Here is a 17,100-nt window from a genome sequence, read left to right on the forward strand (position 1 = left end):
TATCGTCACTAGTGATGAGCGCAAGTGCTCGTTACTGGAGTTAGTCCATACCCAAGCACCCTAGGCTGAGTATTGCGGGTGCTTGAGTGACATGTTCAAGTCCCCGCAGCTGTTCGCCACAAAACATGCAAGAATTGTCTGACAAACCACAGACAATCCCTGCATGTTTTGTGACTGTTTAACATGCGGCCGCAGAGACTCGAACATGTCACTTGAGCACCTGCCATACTCTGTGCATACCTGAGCACCTTAGACAAACTCTAGTAACAAGCACATGTGTTCATCACTAGTTGTCACAGAACAATCACACGTATAGCCAGTCCAATGGCTAGAAGAGACACATTCAACTCCCTAAAAGCAGGGATTACTACTTCTATCAGGTTTGCGGCAACATTTGCAACAAGAGCGGCCTGTGTGGCATCCACAGGGCTGACAGAAGTTGAGCATTATTTTTATTTTTTTATTTATTTATTTTTTTATTTTATTTTAAAGGTAAAGATTTCATTAAGAATGGATAACCCCTTCAAAGAACACTACTGGCCTGCTATAGGTTGTGGATACATTTGGTGAACATGTCGGGATATATCCCAGCATATATAACCAGGACTGTGAAATCAGAGTCGGTGTCCATTTTGGTGGAGTCTGAGTTGGGGGTCGATAAACAAATGGACCGATTCAGACTCCTAAAATATATAATAAATTGGGTACAGTAGTACAATGCAGGATGTGCTGTAAATGCTTTCATAAGAATTTGGGAAAGTTATGAAATGTCCTATAAATGTCTGTCCTATCCCTGATCTTAGGATCTCGGCTTTTAGTTGAGATGAATCTGTGCTGCACTTTATGTACATGCTGAGTAGTGAGGCAGTGAGATGAATCTGTGCTACACTTTATGTACATGCTCAGTAGGGAGGCCGTGAGATGAATCTGTGCTGCACTTTATGTACATGCTGAGTAGTGAGGCAGTGAGATGAATCTGTGCTGCACTTTATGTACATGCTGAGTAGTGAGGCAGTGAGATGAATCTGTGTTGCACTTTATGTACATGCTCAGTAGTGAGATGAATCTGTGCTGCACTTTATGTACATGCTCAGTAGTGAGGCAGTGAGATGAATCTGTGCTGCACTTTATGTACATGCTGAGTAGTGAGGCAGCGAGATGAATCTGTGTTGCACTTTATGTACATGCTCAGTAGTGAGGCAGTGAGATGAATCTGTGCTGCACTTTATGTACATGCTGAGTAGTGAGATGAATCTGTGTTGCACTTTATGTACATGCTCAGTAGTGAGGCAGTGAGATGAATCTGTGTTGCACTTTATGTACATGCTCAGTAGTGAGATGAATCTGTGCTGCACTTTATGTACATGCTGAGTAGTGAGGCAGCGAGATGAATCTGTGTTGCACTTTATGTACATGCTCAGTAGTGAGGCAGTGAGATGAATCTGTGCTGCACTTTCTGTACATGCTCAGTAGTGAGGCAGTGAGATGAATCTGTGCAGCACTTTATGTACATGCTGAGTAGTGAGGCAGTGAGATGAATCTGTGCTGCACTTTATGTACATGCTCAGTAGTGAGGCAGTGAGATGAATCTGTGCTGCACTTTATGTATATGCTCAGTAGTGAGATGAATCTGTGCTGCACTTTATGTACATGCTGAGTAGTGAGGCAGTGAGATGAATCTGTGCTGCACTTTCTGTACATGCTCAGTAGTGAGGCAGTGAGATGAATCTGTGCAGCACTTTATGTACATGCTGAGTAGTGAGGCAGGGCTGTGGAGGCGGAGGTTTGGCTTACCGACTCCACAGGCCTATTAATAACACATATACTATAAATGCAGTGTGAACACAGCCCGATCTAATAAGTAAGGTGCATGTTTATGTTGTCACTTATCTATGCAAGTAGATCATTTGCAAGTCTACACTACAACAATTCATGAGTCCTTCCTCTGGAGGGTCTTCCATCTCTCCCCTTGATAGTACTATATACTCATCGCACCTACCCAGTGAGCTAATGGATGTCCTCTGCCCAAAAGAAAAAAAACAAAACCATAAAAAGCATCAACTTTTTCCCTTCCTCCTTCTGTCCAGACTCCGCAGCTTCACAGATCTGCAATACATTACAGAGTTTGGCTGAGCGTTCTGCTTGTATTAAGTTTTAGACGTGATCCTGTATCAAGTAAACACATCCTCCTCGCCTAAGTAGGTGTCACATACCAGACCGCAGCCTATAGTAACTGGACGGGGACAGATGTTCTTTATATCAGCACATGGCTACAAGAAATTATACACATTGCAGGCAGGATTCACAGATCTCCAGCAGGCGCGTTGTGTCCACAACAGAAGTGGCGCAATTACATCAGATAATGTCTGCGCCACATTTATACACTAATCTACCCTCCCCCACGTCCATACTGACAGGTCCGATTATTGCACAGCTAGAAGTAAAGGGGTATCCTAGCGAGAAGTAACACTGGGCTGTTACAATTACCCCCCATGGAGATAGTATGGATGGTCCGTGCACATGGTCACACGTCGGCGCATACAAAAGGTCATCTCATTGGGGATTGCACCTTTTTAGGAGACCAGGGTCTCCATGTAATCTTTTTAAGCGGGACACACTAGGCAGACTATTGAGGATTTAACCCCAAAGGTTACAAATGTTTTGAGTAGGAAGTCCCCTTTAAGAATTAAGCCGACCACACACAGATTTGTGATGTTGCGGCAGAGAACGGATCAGCATGTGGCATGTCATGGGCAGCTTCTTTTGTCCCCCCCCCCCCCACCCCTTTCGGAAAATACAGACCTGCTCGGCTAACCGGGGCATGCATGTTAATGTGGGGGAGGGGAAATACGGCTGTCCGTTGAACAAACTGATCGCTATTGAAGATGTATTGGAACCTTACAGGGATTGCTTGGGCATATAATATTGAGAGCCTATCCTTAGCGGTTATTAGCTCCGGTAGCGGCTCAATGTGAACAAGGAATGGAGAAAACAGCACAGCTCTGTACAATCTGTAGAGGTCGCTGCCGATAAATAGGAGCTGATCTGCAGACACTGGCCGCTACACATTGAACAAGCTGTGCGGAGGGGTACAGGGTGTCAGACCACCACTAATCTTATATTGATAAACTAGCCTCACAATAGGTTATCCGTATTTAACGCAAGGAGAACCCCTCTAAGGCATGTAAAATACATGCTTGCACGCACCACTTTCATCAGTTTTTTGGACGCATAATACGCATGGAAGTCTATGGAGATTAGTCTCAATGTATGTCCTCTGTTATAGCTTACCAGTTTTGCACTTAGAGGAGTCTTTTGTCTTCCTCTCTAGACTATAGGCGTTACAGATCGGTAATCTGGTTTCAATACAGAATATGTATGCTGAATATGATATGTATGGTGCTACATTACCTGTAATACAGATGGATTATTGATCCGTATTCTACATATGCCAACATGGAACTGATCTTATACTTCCTTTGCTGTGATGCAGATACAATAGAATTTTTATTACAACTGGAAGAGCAATGCCACCCCCCACATGATATCAGTGACCCAAACCTATACGGTTGACTCAGGCCTAATCCTATGTAAGTACAATCAGATAATTCAGCCATAAAGGCAGGATGTCACCACTGATAACAGAGCGAAACAACAAATGAAGGCAATATAAAACAATGGTAGATAACTGATAAAATATAGGAATGGTTAGATTGGCATCATATGGAGTAAACCTTGGGGCTGATTGCTGAGACACTTTATAGGGGACAATCACGTGGCTACATAACTCGGACGAGGATCGCATCGCAGTGCTCTGACTGGCTATCTGCTCTCCTGACCAAAGTGTGACAGCAGCATAGAAATACATGCAGCCATGCTCCTGTCAGGAGAGCCGAAGGCAAGTCTGAGGATTGCGGTGCGATCCTCGTCCAAGTTTTACGGCCCTGTGACTCTCGCCATAAGGATACTCTCATTTCAGTGCTTGAATATGGTGATCAGTTTAGGTTTAGTGGTAATCCAGAACACTATATCAGGGTCCCTCAACTCCAGTCCTCAAGGCCCACCAACAGGTCATGTTTTCAGGATTTCTTTAGTATTGCTCAGGTGATGGAATTATTTCCTGTGCAGGTGATGGAATTATCACCTGTGTAATACTAAGGAAATCCTGAAACCATGACCTGTTGGTGGGCCTTGAAGACTGGAGTTCGGGAACCCTACACTAGAGGATGCAGAACATGAATGAAGCCATACTATAGTTTCCTGTAGTATAGGGCGCCAGACATTGAGCATCACTATGAAGGGAAGCGTTATATTAGCTCCTTCATTCTAAAGAAAAGTGGGGTCTCAGAGGTTAATCTCCACCAATCAAAATCAAGGCATACCCTAGCAATGTGCCCTCGTTGTATCAGATGGTAATAAAGGAGCTGCATATAACATCTACTGAAGTGTTCTACCATCTGTTTGGCTAAGAGATCCACAGACATCAGTATCACACTAGTCATCTTGCAATGTATCCAGAGCCTTAAAGATGACAGCTCAGCTTTCACTTGCAATAAACAAGTCACTTTTTTACCTGGTGTAAATGGCACTGTTCTCTTGAATCTGGAGTTATTTTTTGTTCCTCTCCATCCCTGAGACATATCCCCCGCTCCCCTGTATATAAATATAGGGCCCAATTCATTATTGTATTTGCAAATTTGTTTTTATCAAGTTTTTGGTGCCGTTCACCTTATTGTTTTGTTTGCACCAAAATTTCCTTTGCGCCTTAAAAATCTGCTTTATATGCACGACAATTTTTTTTTTCTTTCTCATTTTTTTTTTCAACTGACTGCTCGGGTTATCCCAGTGTTCCCCAACTCATGGCCCACCAACAGATCATGTTTTCAGGATTTCCTTAGTATTGCACAGGTGATGCAGTCATCTGTGCAATACTAAGGAAATCCTGAAAACATGACCTATTGTGGGCCATGAGGACTGGAGTTAGGGGACCCTGGGTTAGCGGTTTCAGAGATTTCCACCAAATTCATAATTTGCAACTTTTCCTGGTTTTGGCTTACAAATACAGATGTAAAATACTGACTACATAGGCTACGGTCACTCAATGTGGGACCGTAGTCTAACACTTCTTAGCCCAGGGGGTGCGGATTTCAATTCCTCTTTGAGAGAGTCTTTATGAGCACCACACCTAATTGGCAAACAAGACCAGCTTTTTTTTTTTTTTTAATACAGGGAAGAGGAGGCCGCGTCTCAGGAATGGAAAAGTGCAGGAACAAAAAAAAATAAATAAAATTCAGGAGAACAGCAGCATTCACACACGTTGGTGCATGGCGTGTCTCCCCCTTTGATATGAGCTCCAGCGCTGAGCCTGCACCTTTCCGGGCACAGGATAGATGATCTGATCAGCTGTCATGTGCCCCTAACAGCCATGGGTGGGAATCACGATCCACCGGTGTCTGTTAACTACTTAAATGCCGCTGTCAATCTCTGCCAGCGGCATTTAACATAACCTCGCCGGAAGCGCGTCATTAGCTCCGGCCATCAGCGACTCCATTACATGATCGCGGCTCACTGATGGGTTGCCATGACAACCCGGGGTCTGCAGGAGACCCCTGTGGTTGTCATAGCCAATCTGCTATGAGCGCGGAACGCTCATTGCAGATAAGCACTTTTATTACACATAGCAGGGCTGAAGCTTTGCTATGTGTAACACAGGCGATCAGATGATCGCAGCTTCTAGTCTACCACGGAAACTATTGAAGCATGTAAAAAAGTAAAATAAAAATAAAAAATTTAAATATAAAATTTTAAATCACCACCTTTCGCCCCATTCAAAATAAAACAAACACATTTGGTATCGCTGCGTTCAGAACCTGGTCTATCAATATTAAAAAATGAATTAATCCGATTGGTAAATGGTGTAACGAAAAAAAATCAAAATGCCACAATAACTTTTTTTTGGTCGCCACAACATTGCAATAATGGGTGATCAAAACATCAGATCTACCCCACTTTGAATTTTTTCTCCCATTTTCCAGTACACTATATGGTAAAACCAATGGTGTCGTTCAAAAGTACAACTCGTCCCGCAAAAAACAAGCCCTCACACGGCCATATTGACTGGAAAGTAAAAGAGGTCTGGCTCTGGAAAGAGCAGCAAAAATCATTACAGGCTACCAGGTCAGGATGAAAATGAAAGGAGAGCTGTGATTGGCTGCTGTGGGCAGCACTCCTTGTATACAGGAGCTGGCAGACGTCTCCCACAGCTGCACGTTGTTCCTGCTCTGAACTCTGAGCCCACGCAGAAACACACTGCAAGCATCACATCCTGCAGGAAAACTGCTGTGGAACTAGAAGACCCACAATGCCCTGCTGATGAGGACCCTGGAGAAGTGTCGTGGTGAGGATGCTGCAGGCAGAATGGAAGCGCAGTAACAGGAGGACATAAGGCAACTCACAGGTGGTGGTCAGCAGCAGCAGCACTCACTGATCTCCAGGACGTAAACAACCTCTGCAGCTGTCACCGCTGCTTCCTGGCTGCCTCTAGTCAGGTGACCTCAGTCTGACTACGGAAGCTACAAAAGACCAAACCACTGGAGACTGCGTGAATTTATAGGAAGTCCCGGGAAACTGCTCCAAACAATGACTGGCAGAGACTGCTGGGAAGAGAAAAGCCCAGTCTGTCCCCATCAGCAGTGCCACAGGGCCCCCCTTTGTGGGCAAAGAGTGCTCCTATGAACAGCACAAGTATCAGGTGCAGAACATTAGATGCCTGCATGTGTTAACCCCTTAATGACCCAAGAATATTTTTTGGGTTTTTTGCGCTTTTGTTTTATCCTCCCCTTCTTGCAAGACCCATATGACCTCATTCACACATCAGTTGTTTTTTTTTTTTCACAGCGCGAGAAAAATCAAAGCAAGATTCATCAGAGTTTCATCAGTTTCTCTAATGAGAAAAAAATAAAAGTTTCTCCACCTTCTCCTATCAGTCCTGGAAAAACGGAGGTCACCCGAGTGCTGTCCAACATTCTCACAGACCGGTAGACTGTCATTGCAGATTTTGATCACTAGCGGACATGTCGCTGCGATTTTATATGTATCGCTCGGTCTGAGGAAAAAATCAGACGTGAACAGTGGTCATAGACTATGGCAGGTCGCAGTGCTATCCGTAAAGAACATGGACAGCACTCGTACAAGAAAAACTCAAGTCCAAAACGCTGCTATTACGGATTGTGGGCACATACCCTAAGACTGCATATTTTTGGGGAAGTGTGACGAACAAAAAGCTGAAATCCTGCTGTTTCGATTTTTTTTTTGTATTTTGATGTTTAAAGGGGTTGTCCACTACTCCTACATTGATGCTCTATCCGTAGGATAGGGTATCGATGTATGATCGGCCGGGGTCCCACACGCGGCACCCCCGCTGGTATCCGTGCCGGTGGCGGCGGCCGCCGGCCGGAAGTGCTTGCCTGCGGGGCTCCACCGTCTAGCGGTAGTGGCCGCCGTGGTGTACTGCATATCCGCCTCCTATTCAATCCTGTTCAAAGTTACATATTCTGAAAGGGCTGCCCAAGCCCTATTGCAGGATACCATTAGTATACTACTAAAAAATCACCTGATAGATTCCCTTTAAACGGCGCTCTCAGAGATTGACAGCAGCATTTAATTGGTTAAGTGATCAGATCAAACTCCAGCATCTGCCTGGTAAGAAGTAATCTCACACCCTGAGCCGACTTCATACATTTATTAATGAGCTATGACGAAAATGTGCGACATACTGTAGGTTGGGATGGGAGTAAAGGGGATGTCTCAAGTTCTTAAATTGTTAAAATTGCAAAACAAGCAACTTTGTAATCCACTTCTCATTAAAAATCCTGTCTGTTCTGAAGAATGGAGGGATTTTTAAATTCATAGTGTACGGCTCGTTGCCTAGTTACATGCCACCCTGCAGTCACCTTGGCAAGGAGCATACGGCACGGCCAGGCTCAGTGCTTTAGAGCCTGGTAGTGCTGCTGTGTAGATGGCTGACTTCAGCTGCTTGAGCTTTTCCCATGCAGCATAGGTGAAGCTTCCTTTTATAGCAGCTTGAGACAGAGCCTAGTTTGGATCAGCGCAGTGACAACCCCGGTGATCCGAACAGTCAATCTTAAGGAGCGCACCACCCTTCCGCAACCAAGAAATCAGGAGGTGGAGGGGCAGTGCACTTCTGAACACAGAAAATTAGAACACTCCTTTAAAGGGGTTGTCCGGGACGTTTATATTGATGGCCTATCCTAAGGTTAGGTCATCAATATCTGATCGGTGGGGGAGTGATACCCAGCACCTCCCCCGATCAGCTGTTTCCAGTGGCCGGATGTGCTGTGTTGCGGAGTTGCATGCCACAGGTATGTCAATTGCACAGTGCTTGGGGCCGGCTACCGCACAACCACTCCCTATTGATTTGAATAGAAGGCCGATGTGCAATACCCAACCACAGCCACTTTTCCATTAATGGAGCTCTGCAGCTCTGCACATCCAGCCGACACTGGAACAGCAGATTGCTGGGGATGCCACTTGTTGCTCCCCCACTGATCAGATATTGATGACCTATCACAAGGATAGGCCATCAATATAAGTCCCGGACAACCCCTTTAAGTGGCATTTTTTCATTATCCGACCACTACCACTACCAATAAATGCTGGGGACAAAATGTGCGGGGGCGAAATGTACCCGGGGACGAATTGGTGGGTGCGAACTGCTGGGGGCAAAACATCCAATTCCCAGTCTGATCATACCACATCTCCTGGGCAGGAGGTGAGGAAGCAAAAGAGTATACAGACATTACAGCATGGGATCATAGCTGATTCTTTCTGTGAGGTAAAACATTTCCCTGCCTGTTTTTAACAATGTTTTACTTCAAAGAAAGAATCAGCTGTGATCTCATGCTGTAATGTCTGTATACTCTTTTGCATCCTCCCCTGCCCAGGAGATGTGGTATGATCAGACTGGGAATTGGATGTTTTGCCCCCAGCAGTTCGCACCCACCAATTCGTCCCCGGGTACATTTCGCCCCCGCACATTTTGTCCCCAGCATTTGGCCCCCAGGGTGTTTTGTCCAAGCACATCTCACCCCCGCACATATCGCCCCCAGTTCGAAACGTCCAGGGGAGAAACGTGCGGGGGCGAATCTTCCTGGGGGCGAAATGTACCTGGGGTCGAATAGATGGGGGCGAACTACTGAGGGCAAATTGCTGGGGGCGAAACTTCCTATAACCGATCAGACCATGTTCCTGTACGGTCAGACACAGCCATTACACAGTACACAGCAGGGGCACATTTATAAGATTATCGCGGCACAGGAACATTTTATTTAAACACATCCAATTGTGGAACTTATTATTATTCGAAGATTTATTGATTAAAATTAATTATTTTTCATGGGAAAACCCCTTTAAGGACCAGGAAGCAGTCCTCAGTAGTGGCATTGGCTTTGGTAGTGTCCCCCCCCCCACCTGAAAAGCGCTATATGGCCCATGGAGAGAGTGATGCCATAGCAGTACATCAGGTTGCTGTAGAACAGTGGAGCCGGGAAGATGCAGCGAGAAGAAGATGTAACGTCCAATGTTGGATCCAGGAAAAGTAACTGAAAATAAATAAAATGCATTATTATCTATTAGCTGCTTTGGCACATTCAATATTGAAATTGCTTAGTTTGCGTTCTTAGAAAAAAAGTGTTCAGACAAAGTTGCCGTGTTTTTCTTTTAGAAAAAAAAAATTAGCATTGCACCTCAATTCACCCTTAGTAACCAAGCAACTGTACAATGCCTGCTAAAATATTGCCGTGCCCCAAACTGAACTGCCTCCAAATAGTTTTCCGGCTCTCTGCTTATTTAGTCCGCAAATGACTTGACAACATTTCTAATTTTAGACAGATTACGGCCCCTTACCCGCTTTAGCTAAAACTGATGTGTTTCCCTTTCGAATGTAATAAGCAGAAGAAAATCCAAATTTGACCGCAATAGACCGAAAACTCGCAATAGCCCTTCATAGCAACATAAAGAAAATGATAAATGTTTGACAAGATCTTGGAAGAGGGACGAGGCTGAGGACGTTGATCAAGGCTAAAAGCCAGATATTGTCACATATTTCTCCTAAATTGTCAATTAAATTGGATAAACCTATGTACGGGAGTCATGAAAGATTTAGTCTAATCGTTGCAGTCATGCATTTTTACCATTACTTGCTTCATTTACGTCCACCAAGATATTTTTATAACTTGGTATTTAACTTGTGGTATTGAGGTATGCGTTATGTGGAACGGACACATTTATATCTTGCTTAACTAGCCTCTGGTGTTTACTGCCCACAAACCCACCTTAGATTACCAGACTTTTTCCTCAACTCGGTAATTATTCAGCACAAGAATAATCAGAGAGAATTTTCCGGAGGAAACGTACAATCGTCTCAGTGTAACATGGCAGCGTCTTCTCAGTTCTGTCGTCCTTTAATTTGGTGCTCTGTCATTTTCTTCTTCTTAGCCGCCGTTAATACTCCGCTCTCGCGGCCTTGGGAGACGCGACGTGTAGATTGGATCTTTTGTCACATTATTTAAAAAGAATAAAACAATCAAGCTCGTAGAAAAGTCTATGTACCCACACTCCGAAGGAGAACTCTCGGAAGAAAACATCCTTTGGAAAGTTTGCGTCCTCGGTTTTCCGGCGGTTGTGTTAGGACAGAGGGATAATAAGAATTATTGTATTGATATGTGAAGCATGATCATCAATAGTTTCTACAAAACATCGGAATGATTGTTGGCTGCGAATGTGCGAAGCTAGACCTTGACTATTCTTGATTGTTCCTAGCTTGGCTGTTGTTTATAGCTAATAAAGATGACAGCGGTGACAAAAGGAGCTTCTTATTACTGAGCAATAGTACAGCAAAGTATTCTGTATATCCATCTTAGGCCACGGCCCCACTATCAGTATTTGGTCAGTATTTGGTCAGTATTTTTCTGAGGAGTGGGAGCCAAAACCAGGAGTGGGTGATAAATGCAGAATTGGTGACTTGTTTCTATTATACCTTTTCTCTGATTGTTCCTCACCTGGTTTTGGCTCCCACTCCTGAGAAAAAATACTGACTGAATACTGACCAAATACTGATAGTGGGGCCATGGCCTTAAAGTGACACCCCAGGATACACAGTTCTGTTAGAATGTGGATTTTGTGGTGCTTGGCTCATTTCACATTGATTCTGTTGTATACCATATTGCACATGGAACATGGATCGGTTTCCATTTACAAGGATTAAGTCGGAATGTTGTAGTTCCGTGAACCTCAAAGGGTTCATCTTCTAGTTGTCAATATTAACCCCTTTACGACCTTGGGATTTTCCGTTTTTTGCATTTTCATTTTTTTCTGCTCCCCTTCTTCCCAGAGCTATAACTTATTTTATTTTTCCGTCAATATGGCTTGCTTTTTTGCTCGCCGAGTTGACGTTTTTATTGATACCATTTTGGGGTAGATACGATGTTTTGATTGCCTGTTATTGCATTTTATTGCAATGTTATTCTGACCAAAAAAACTTACTTCTGACATTTTGAGGTTTTTTTTTTTCGTTACATTGTTTGCCGATCGGATTAATTGTTTTTATATTTTGATAGATCGGGGGTTTTTGAACACATCGATAGCAAATATGTGCATTTTTGATTTTTTTTATTGTTTTATTTTGAATGGGGTAAAAGGGGGGTGATTTAAACTTTTAGATTTTTCAAAAATTAGTAATATTTTTAAACATTTTTTTACACTTTTTACTTGCTTCAATAGTTCCCTTAAGAGACTTGAAGCTGCGATCTTCCGATCGCTTGTGCTACACATAGCAGGGCTTCAGCACTGCTATGTGTAGCAGAAATCATCATCTCCTATGACCCATGGCCGGCGTTCATAGATCGGCAATGACAAGCACGAGGGTCTTCTGCAGACCCCGGTTGTCATGTCAACTCATCGGTACTCCGCAATCATGTGACAGGGGCTCCGATGGGCGTGGTTTGTGACGTGCTTCCTTTAAGGGCAAGTTAAATGTCACTGTCAGAGATTGACAACGACATTTAACATGTTAACAGCCACGGGTGGATAGCGATTCCACCCGCCGCTATTAAGGGCACATGATCAAATCAGCTGTCATGTGCCGGAAAAGATGCGGGCTCAGCGCTGGAGCCCGCTCCAAATCTACAATCTATGATGTACCTATACGTCATAGGTCATGAAGGGGCTAATGTTATGACTGCTACAGCACATTCACATGGGTAATATACAAACCAGAGGGACAAATACCTGAATCTGACAGATCTTTGTTCAGACTAGGAAAAAGCCCTTCTCTGACCCTGGTCTGTCCCTGCCTGTCCACGCAGGTTGGCATGCTAACATAACGCAGTGGCGCCCCCACTCGATGGCAGCTTACCCTCAATGTCTTTAGCAGCTCCTAGTATAGCTTCAGTAGCAAATCCGTACGGAATAAAAGAATCACACACGAAACAACAGCAATGAACACAAACTACAGCAATGTCAATGAATCCAACAAAGTCTACAGAATTAAAACAGAGAGAGAAAAGGTGTATCTGCCATGGCTCAGCAGAAAGAGATGCTGACCACAGAACCCAGGATCAAGGGTGTGAATCCAGACGCATGACCATTAGGCTGAGTTCACGTGAGCGTATTAAACAAAATCGACCGATTTTCAATGAGAAAAAAACAGTCGTTTTTTTATTCATATCACAACCATGTGGCATCTGTTTTTATACATCAGCAGTTTTTAAAATATAAAAGACTAAATACAGTTTCCTATGTTAAAGGGAACATGACAGCTGATGCATGATGCCAGTGCATGGGCAGCATGTATCAGGCACTGGCTGTATGGTTTCAGCCGGGTATGTTTGACTCTGAAACGCTGCATCGCCTGTCTGACTAATTTACAGCACGACTCAATCCACACTTGCTGTTAAAGTATGTTTTTTTTCTTAAACGCCGCAGTTTTCAGAGTCAAACATTCCTGGCTAAGTTCATACAGCCAGTTTCTGATTCATGCTGCCGTGTTCACATATCAGCTGTCGTGTTCACTTTAATAACAAAGGCTCCACCAATCACAATAGGTGATGTTACATCTGACCCTGCTCCTCCTCCTTTCACAATGACCTTTGCACATGCTCATTAGATGCTTCAGTAAAAAAGACAGGGTCAGAGTCTACCCATGGTGGCTAATGCACACGTGTTGTTTCCTAAAACAAAAGGAAGTTAAAATAAAAAAAGGCCCTCAATGGCCAGTTTCAAAACTGCAAGATTTAATTTTTTTTTCTTTAATATTTGTTTCAGATATGAAAAAAATGAAAATTGCCATTTTTTTTCAGCACAAAACCCTGACATGTCCTTTTCTCCTTTTCTGCTGACACATTCCCTTCAAGTGTCCTCCTTACAGTTTATTGACTCTCAAGGGTTAAGTGTCTCCCAACTATTTTTGTATTAAACACATACCGTTGAAGCTCTCCAGCTTTAAACCTGATATCTAGATCATAGCACAGGTCTCATTCAGGTTTGTCACGCTTTCTCCAACACTAACACTGAAAAAACTGAACTCAATCTCTAACTTGGGCCACTGTCTCTACTTAGGCCCAATGCATCAAGAATGTGCCCATATGCTATATGCTACGTTTTAGGCCCACAGGGCAATCAGTCTTACAGTTTAGTACCTACTGGCCCAAATGATTTTGTTACAGACTTGTTTCTGGTATCCTGGGCTCTACTTCCTTCCCCTGGGCCCGCTGCCCTCTATTGTGCTACACGTCAAGTTTTGTAAGTTGCCTGACGTGGATCATCTCCTTAGGCCTATTTAAGGCCCATTGAGACGGTAGACTTCTATGTTTGGTGTGCTCCACTTGCTGTGAATGTTGTGCTTTTACTTGCTTCCATCCCTGCTGGGTTCCACTTAATCCGTCCTGCTGCTCCTGAGATTCCTGTGTGTGCCAAGTCCACACTTCCCATATGCCTTCCTGCTTGCTACATCAACACCCGGGGTTCATGAGCCCACCCGGACCTGAGACTTGGAGGATCCACCTTACCAGGCGAGTGTAACAGATTTCCTCCACTGTCTACAGGACCGGAGCACAGCACTCCTCTTACCCACCAGGTCTAGAATTCTTAAAATCCTAGCAGATTGACAGTGCTAATCTTATCAACAGACTATATATTTTAGCCTTCATCGATCAGTCAACCGCTCACACAGACTTCCCTTGGGCCCAACTAACACGCAGTAAAAAAATTTCAGCCAAAACTTGACCACTATTAGTCAAGTTCTAGCTCACTGTCCACTCCAGGATTCATTTGCTAGGTCTTGCTTGGCAAGAGAACTTAACTGTCTTCCACTTTGAGTTCAGATTTGGATCCTACTAGCGACCTTCTCTCACCACTTCTCACAGGCCATGAGCCACCACCACCTCGTCATCAACCTTTCATCTGCTCACTGTTTATTCTGCAGTGTCAGGTCACTACTCCACAGAAGTACTGAATTAAAACTCAACCATCCCAGCTCCAGACCATTTTATTTATGGGCTCTTCCTAGCCCCCTCCTACTAGCGCAGCGACGCAGCATGACGTCTTATCCCTCATAGCCTGAATAGGCTATTTCTGGGCATTACTCTGACAATGGCTCTCCTCCGTAATTGTCTGCCTGAAGCCTCTCATTTCACATAAAGGGACCCATTGCACTGGGCCATGGCAAAGCAACATATGTACAGAGCAATAAATAGTTATGTACAAAGTAGAAGTAAAATAAACTCGGCACAGTCTCTCAGCACCCTAAGTCCTTAAAGGGAATCTGTCACCAGGTTTTTGCTACCCCATCTGAGAGTAGCATCATGTAGGGAAAGAGACCCTGATTCCAGCGATGTGTCACTTACTGAACTGCTTGCTGTAATTTTGATAAAATCACTGTTCTATCAGTTTTATAAAAGTAGAGCTCTGTATAACCCCGTCCACACCACTGATTAACAGCTTGTTGCCCATGTACAGTGTACACAGAAAGCAGCGAATCAGTGGTGAGGGTGGGGGCTATACAGAGTCATGAATATGGAGAACTACATGGCAGCAGGTTTACATGTCCTCTAGTGATAATCTCCTTCTGATAAAACAGTGATTGTATCAAAATTGCTCTAAGCAGCCTAGTAAGTGACACATCGCTGGAATCAGGGTGTCTGCCCCTACATTAAGCAGATATTAGATTAGGTGGCAAAAACCTGTTGACAGATTCCATTTAAAGAGGAAACACATCAAGAATGGTGTATGATAGTTCATAATCTTCACCCCTTTTTACGCTCATCCTTACTGTAATAGAGCACCTATAACTTTCTATCATCTGATTTTACCTAGGAATGGATTCATATACAATCTGTAAGAAATAAAATTGGTTTATGCTTGAATGCATGCAATATTATAGGAGTGTTCTCCCGTAGAGAGATTGCTGTTAGGGTATTATATGACGTCCCAGAGGGGCACCATATGGCAGTACAGTCCCTGTAGGGACTCCATGTGCCAGCGTACAAGAGTTTCATGCATGCAGATAAGCTAAATACTGACAGGCACAGGAACGCGCATTCAGTCGTATGTGTTGCAATGTAATCTGGCAGAGAGCCCAGCAGTCATATCATCACAGCCAGTGATGTAGAGGAGGAGCGGGGGGCAAAAATAGCGTAAAGTTAGATTAAGCAAAGTGCTTTTGCATTTAAAAGACACTGAGGATAACTTTATTATATTTACTACTTTTTAAAAAAAAAAACTTTTAGAGTTAAAGCAGAAATCCAGTTATAGGGTTATTACCAAAAAGCAAGATATTCCCAAACCATAGAATTTCAAGGTGGGGTAGTATAGAGCTCAGTTCTTGGGACCGCTGTGGATCGCAGCAGTCGGACCCCCAGCGATTAGCATGTTATTCCCTTTCCTATGAATTCGGGATAATTTGCTGTTTTGGAAATACCTCTTTAAAGGGAACCTGTCACAAGAAAAAACGCTATTAACCTGCAGATATGGGGTTAATCTGCAGGTTAATAGCGTTATTAAACTGCCCGGCGCCTGCACTTAGCCGAATGCTGCTAGGAAAAAAATGAACTTTATTTCCCCCAGCAGTATTCCGGTTTCAGTCTGGTTTAGGGCAATGCCGGTGCAAGTTCAGTCACTGCCCTGTGTTATAAAGAGCAGCGACTGTAACCGCGCCCCCGGTCCTGACTGACAGCTGGCCCTAATGCAAAGCCAGTGTCGGTCAGGGCCAGGGAATTCATTTTTCAGTAGGTAGTCCCCCTTTCCTGACTCTGGCGTATATTTGTGTTTTGTGCGTGCTTGTATTTATTTTTTGTATTCTTTTATTTTATTAACTCATTCTTCAGTTTTCCGAAAGTCTTGTCATCCCTGGATTTGAACATCCAGCCTCTTGCATGTTAATCAGCTGCTGTAGTAATGAACCTCAGGCTGCAATACCATGTGTGGTTGAATTTTCTCTACTTAATTTGACTGATATTCGTCATGACAGGCACAATGTGTTGATACATAAAGATACATCTCTATATGTCAGTGCATTTCTATGTCCTTGTATTCTAGAAGTAAGGTAAAATCAGAATTTTTTTTTCTTCAAAATAATGAAATCACTTATAATAATGACATTTGAATGCATTATTTATTTATTTTTTTAAATATCACAAATAAGCAATATTTAATATCCCTGTAAGCATAACAACCCATGCAATACAGTGTACAGAATATTTTTCGATTATCGGTATATGGCATAAAAAAAATTACTTAATTGTAATCCCATAAAAAATGTAACACTGAGACTCTATTCACATGTAGCATAAATGGTTTGTGTTTTCAGGTACTTTTTATTTGCACTTTTTCTGCAGTTGTCCACATCATACTGCGCAATAACAATCAACACAGCAGAAAAAATGCAGAGCTTATGTTTTGTGTGAACATAGATTGGTTTGTCAAAATGGCACAAAAAATAAACCTACAGCTCATCTTGCAAAACAACGAGACTTCATACAGTGAAGCTTACATGAAAATGAAAAAATTGTGGCTTTTACAACTATG

General features: G+C 43.4%; 1 protein-coding gene across 3 annotated transcripts in view; it reads right to left on the reverse strand.

The window, feature by feature from the left end:
* PEX2 (peroxisomal biogenesis factor 2) overlaps positions 1–6,584 on the reverse strand; it is a 56,855-nt gene extending 50,271 nt beyond the window's left edge. For all 3 annotated transcript variants that reach the window (XR_012320165.1, XM_073679472.1, XM_073679474.1), the window contains exon 1: positions 6,456–6,584. The gene's annotated coding sequence lies outside the window, so the exon portion shown is untranslated. The remainder of the gene's footprint in view (positions 1–6,455) is intronic.
* Positions 6,585–17,100: the final 10,516 nt, after the last annotated feature.

The sequence above is a fragment of the Phyllobates terribilis genome, unplaced genomic scaffold (assembly GCF_046119375.1).
Source record: "Phyllobates terribilis strain yellow unplaced genomic scaffold, ASM4611937v1 Scaffold_4__5_contigs__length_816908805, whole genome shotgun sequence".
In the NCBI taxonomy this organism is placed as follows: Eukaryota; Metazoa; Chordata; class Amphibia; order Anura; family Dendrobatidae; genus Phyllobates; species Phyllobates terribilis.